Genomic DNA, 6,000 nt, shown 5'->3' on the forward strand with positions numbered 1-6,000 from the left:
TATTCCTCGATATGGAGGGCAAAACAGAAAATGCATTCTAGATTCTGTTTTTCAGTTCAGTATAACAGCCTATAAAATTAAGACAATTTTCTTAGTACAGTAGAACCTCAGAGTTACGGACACCTCAGGAATGGAGGCGACTTAATACAGCTTTGCAACTTTACTAAGCAGAAGAAAAATGCCGCTTTTAAGCATCTTAATTTAAATTAAACAAGCACAGAAACAGTTTCCATACCTTGTCAAATCTTTTTTAAAAAACACTTTTCCTTTTTTAGTAGTTTACATTTAACACTGTACTGTACTATACAGAATTTGCTTTTTTTGTGTCTCTGCTGCCTGATTGCATACTTCAGGTTCCAAATGAGGTGTGTGGTTGACTATTTTTTTTAAAAATAAGTATGTGTATAATTTAAAAAACCCTCTTTATTCCATGATATAAAGGATTTGTGGTGCTTTCTATCCTTCTATCACACCTGGAGTATCATTATATCACCTTAATTCTGTTGCTCGGTGTTGTACAGAATAGCTACACTGCAGCCTGTATATACTGGAGACTAATCCTGTAGATTCAGGCAAACCAGACTGTTTAACTCAAGCAGTTACAGTTGAGAATTTAACAATTTTAATGAACAAAGTGTATTAATTTGCCAACATAAATCACTAAAGGAGGTAATAAAAAAAGACCACTGTTGGTAATAGCTTTCAGAAGACCAAAGAAAAGAATCGGCTTTGAATGGACATCCACCAGCTGCAACAATATTCTGTGAAGATTTAGACCCACCACTGTTCATGGCCCCCACATAACTGTGGTCTTTTCTAGATAGGATTTCCCCCAGTTTTATTTAAAGCCAACCTAAATTAAGACCCAATGTCAAACACAAAACACTTACAATATATATTTGCTACGTGCACAGATGCTTGTAATGTTTTGTACCCAGGAACAGATACTGGAAAGATGAGAAACACTCTATGAACACAAAATGCAACAGCTGCCCAATGCCCATATCTAGCAACTGGTACGTCACCAATCAATAACACTGTACACAAATACAACAAATTCCCCGTTTTCCTCCTTCTCACTGTTTCCCTCCCTCTAAACCAGCTGCTGTTATTAATCTGTATCACCCACTCTCCACACCTTGCAAAAATCAGCAAGTCATTAGAGATGTTTACAATCTAATTCCATAAAACAGCGGATCAAGGGAGAACCGGGAAAGAGGTGGTAGATGCACCAAGTGGTGTAATGGAGATCTGAACACTGAGCAGCTGCTTCCTGCAGTAACAGCATCAGCCCTACACCTCACCCATCACAGGACTGCAAAGAGGTACAGACACACAGTGACCGTTCCTCTCACCACAGCAACCCCCCTCACCCCAACTGCCAGCACAGCAGCTTCCACACAACTCCCAGAGAAGAGCCCCCAGCCCATCCCCTGAGTCATCCAAACCAAAAGCTTGGGGCCCCTCAAAACCTCCACACCCTGAGCCTGGCTCCCAACCCCTCGCCTCCCCAACCCAATCCCAAAACCTGAACTACAGCCCCTTGCCCCAGACCCCACATCTGCTAAGGCTTCTCCCACGCATTATGTCCCCCCCCAACCACCACAACAGTGCCTCCTCTCACTCCAGGACCAGCACCCTGACCCAGGCTACGTCTACCCACCAAGGTCAGAGATCTCCGCCTCTGCCCCTGCCGCCTAAGGCCTGCACCCCCCGCCCAGCCCCTCCCCCAACGCCTGCACCCCCAGCCCAGATTCAGCCCCTCCACCTAACGCCTACACCCCCAGCCCAGGCTCAACGCCTCCGCCCAACGCCTACACCCCCTCCCCCAACAGCTGCGACCTTTCTTCGCCAGCCCCTCCTCACAACGCCTGCACCCCTGCTCCGCCAACCCCGCCCAAGGCCTGCACCCCCGCCTCGAGACACCTGCACCGCTGCACCCCCAGCCGCTCCCCCCAACGTCTGCGCCCCCTCCCCGCCCAGGCCGCGCCCCGGCGGCGCTCAGCTCACCCCGGCGTGTGGAAGAAGTAACGGCGGCGGCACCCCGCTGCGGGTGCTGGGCGGCAGCTGCAGAGTCCCCCCCCCCAGTCTCCGGCGCGCCTCCGTCTCCTCCGCCTCTAGCCCCAGCACCAAACCCCGCCCCGCTCCCCCGACACCCCACCCCGGCAGGGTGCGGCTTCCAGCGGCCGCAGGCCAACAACCGCGCCGCCCATTGGCGGGCGCAGGCTCGGCAAGCAAGCGGCTCTCCCATTGGCTAAGGGAGGGGAGCGAGGCGGGGCGCGGGCCGGGGCAAGTGGCGGGAGGGTGGGATCAACGGTAGGGGTGTGGCGGGAAAAGCAAACGGGGGGGGCGGGTTGAAGGCTGGGTTGGGGAACAGAGCCCGGTGGCAGGTTGAAGGTAGGGGGTGGGAGGCAGCTACTCTGAGGGGTGAAGGCAGATGGTGGGGGTGCTAAGGCAGAAGGTGTTAGCTGTAGGGGAAGCAGAGACAAGGGGGTGGTGCACGCTAACGGGAGCTGTGTTCTCTTCACCTCCGAGAATCCGGCCCGGTATTTAGGTCCCTTGCTTTATCCTCCCCACCATCAAAATATTGTCCCTCTGCATTATTATTGTTCAGGCAGTGCTATCAACGTGTACAGATAGGACCCTATGAATACAAAAAAAATCCACAAATATTAAATCATTGCTGGTAAAGCATGCAGATGAACCATATAGTGGTGGAATGGTAAAAAAGTCACTCCTACAGCGTGACGTGGATTGGTTAGTAAGCTAGTCGAACATGAACAATATGTTTTAATGTAGCCAAAAACTATATATTCTAGGAACAACTTTTGGGTCATGGTGAATAACTAACTGAACCAAAAAAGCCCAGTTCTAAACAGTGCATATGAGTGGAAATATGATCCTTAGCTGTATGAACAGTAACAGTAAGAAGTGGGGAAGAGGTGATATTACTCAGGGCATTTGGTGAGACCACTAGTGCAAAGGATTCAGAAGGAGTTACAAGAACAATTCAAATTCTGGAAAACCTGCCTTATAGGTAAAAATGAAAAAAATCTTTAGTTTATCCAAGAGAAGATTAAGGGATAACTTGATCACTATTTACTATTTAAGTGCCTATATGGGGAGAAGATTTGATAAGAGAACTGTTTAACAGATGCTGTTATAACAAGATCCAGTCAGAAGCGAAAGCTAAACAAAGTGAGACCAGAAGTAAAGTGCAAATGTATAACAATGGGGGTAATTAAACATTGGGACAATTTACCTACAGATGTGGTTGGACAGTCCATCACTTGAAGTATTTAAATCAACACAATGTCTTTCTAAAAGATAGCTTCCAGCTGAGTTGTGCTGTGAGCTTGTTTCTAGAATCACATGGTGAAATTTTGTGGCCTGTGTTATGCAGGAGGGCAGATTAGATTATCACAAATGGTCCCTTTTGATCTTTAAAAAAACCCAACAACAACAACTATGAAAGAGCCCTTTCCCAAGGAACTGATTATCCCAGGAAAAAAAAAAAATCTTGCTTCAGCCAATTGAGATATCAGACATTAATGTCACCACATTCTATTCACTATCCTTGCTGATTTACTTCCCACCCTTTTGACTACCATCCCCACATATTTTAATAATCTCTGCTTCACACCTGCTAGGTCTAAAAAACAGTGCTTTATAGTCAGAAAGCAGACAGGGCTCTTGCTTTTCAAATAAAGGTACAAATCAGTGAAAACATGCTTTCACAGTAAACTTAGAGCACTTGTCCTGGACAAGTTATTAGAAAGAAAATAATAGAATCCCTGATAAAATTATGTCAAGAACTTTCAAGAGCCATAGTGAAGAGAATGTCTCTGAGAGGCTAGTTGAAATACAGCCACTTATTAAGGTTGCAAGACCTGTTTTAGTCTTTGGTTTGCTCACTGGTTGGCAGAGAAAAGCAGTAGGCCAATATCCTGTCCAGCTGGGCTCTGAAACAGTGAGACATGGAGAATGAGATATTTTTGGCAAAGTGGTGCAAGAGTTTCTATTATGTAAACAAAATTCTCAAAAATTATATGTAATAATGCTCAACACTTAACAGACTAAATAAATATTAGATGGCTTCCTTCTGTCTTCTGTCAGAGCCTGATCAATTGGAATTGCAGATGCCCAGCACCTCAGAGGATCAGCCATCTCCATGCAGCCACCAATCTCTACTCCTCTTGTCTCAGGCCTTCTGCCTCGCTCATCTCTCTCTCTCCCCCCCCTTTACTCTCCACACCTCTTTGTACACTTAAAGCTCCAGTCATTCACTCCTTATTCAGGCAAACCTGCCAGTGAAGTCAATAGATATTTTACCAGAATAAGGAATGTTGGAAAAGGCACTTACTTTTATAAGTGCTCATTTCTTTTGCTTCTACAACATCCTGTCCAAAGAGTTTTAGTTCTAAAGAGTAGTGGCACTCTTCTTGCATGGTAATGCTTATTTCACATACTGAAGAGAGAGAGACAGATAGATGCTAAAAGTACGGATTTATTGCAGTAGAGGAGAAGCATCCCCGCAGCTGCAGTAACACACATTTGAAATAGGAGAGAACAGAAAAAACACAGATTACAGTGAGCCTCTGGAATCAACAATTTTCCAGATAATGAAATGTTTTTCCTTTTGTTAGCCAGAAATAGGTCAAAAATCAATATTTGCCCACTCCATTAATGGAAAAACAGTCTCAAGAGACAGCTACCTGCTATTGAAATTGTTCTCTACACCTTCAATTTACAGTTGCTTTGATACACCAGAGAGCTAACAACTAGAATTGTCTGCTACCAAGGTAATTTATGGTCTGCCCACTACAAGCCAGAATGACATCCATCAAGCCATCAACCATTTCTCATTTAAATCCTTCCTCAAGACTCATTTCTTCCACTGTTCCCACCTAACACCAAATTCATGATATTCACCATCCTATAACTTTCTCATTTTCAGATAAATGTAAGAAATAAAAACAAAACCCCAGAACACAGAACCACTAAGAGAGACATACAGATGCCTAGACTGACCATGTGATTGCTGTAAGCCTTTGGATGCTTCCTGGGAGTACCCTGGTCTGTGAGGTACCTTACTACCACCTGTCTTTAACATGAGGAAGCCTTGTCTATGTCATCTGCTAAGATCAGCTCCTCAGCTTCACTAGGCACAGGCAACACAAGTACTCCCCTCTGGACCTGTGCGGACCATACTGATTCAGAGATCCGCTGCTTCCAAAGAAACAGTACACCCAAATTTATCAGTTCCACCTCAGATCACTGCCCCACTTAACACATAGCATTTAGATATGTTTACAGTGAAATCAAGTATAGATTTATTGAACAAAGCACTGAGATTCAAGTACTGGAAATAAATGGTTACAGATACAATCAAATCATAACAGTCATTGTAGAACCTAGATTTAATTAATTAGATACCCTCATGTCTTGTAGAATAATGCTCATCCTAAATCCTTTCAGCATTTTACAGCCAGGGTGGCTGTGACCCTCCTTTCATAAGACAAACATGTTTTTAGCTGGTCTCCTCAGTAGAGAAACCTGTGCATTCCCTGATATACCAGATTAATCCTTTGATCTTGGTCATAAATGGGACATCCCGTTTCTTTTTTTCCTGTAGATTTTCTCTCTAATAGATTTCACAATCTTTCAGCTGGTATCTGGCTCAATATGCAAATTGGCATCCATTGTGAGGCATACAATGCACTCATGACCATCAGTGCTGGAACAGGGGAGACTGGGGGCCATGGCCCTCCCATTTTTTAAAAGTGGACTGGCCTGACCACTTTTTGCCACAGCCCCAACCCCTCCTCTTCCCCCGAGGCTCTGCGCCCCCAGCCGGGCTGGCAGATGGAGCCCAGGCAATGTGTGACGCCACCCCATGGACCCTCCACCTGCCCAGGGTTTGGGGGCTGAGAGCAGCCCCCAGTCCATGTCTCCGCCCAGGACTGCTTGGCTGCGCGGCTCTTACTATGGCCAGGCTGT

At 45.6% G+C, this 6,000-nt stretch overlaps 1 protein-coding gene across 16 annotated transcripts in view; it reads right to left on the minus strand.

The window, feature by feature from the left end:
- Window positions 1–2,133, minus strand: part of ADD1 (adducin 1) — a 136,130-nt gene extending 133,997 nt beyond the window's left edge. For all 16 annotated transcript variants that reach the window (XM_073342670.1, XM_073342678.1, XM_073342669.1 and 13 more), the window contains exon 1: window positions 2,011–2,133. The gene's annotated coding sequence lies outside the window, so the exon portion shown is untranslated. The remainder of the gene's footprint in view (window positions 1–2,010) is intronic.
- Window positions 2,134–6,000: the final 3,867 nt, after the last annotated feature.

Source organism: Lepidochelys kempii, chromosome 4, assembly GCF_965140285.1.
Source record: "Lepidochelys kempii isolate rLepKem1 chromosome 4, rLepKem1.hap1, whole genome shotgun sequence".
Lineage (NCBI taxonomy): Eukaryota > Metazoa > Chordata > Testudines > Cheloniidae > Lepidochelys > Lepidochelys kempii.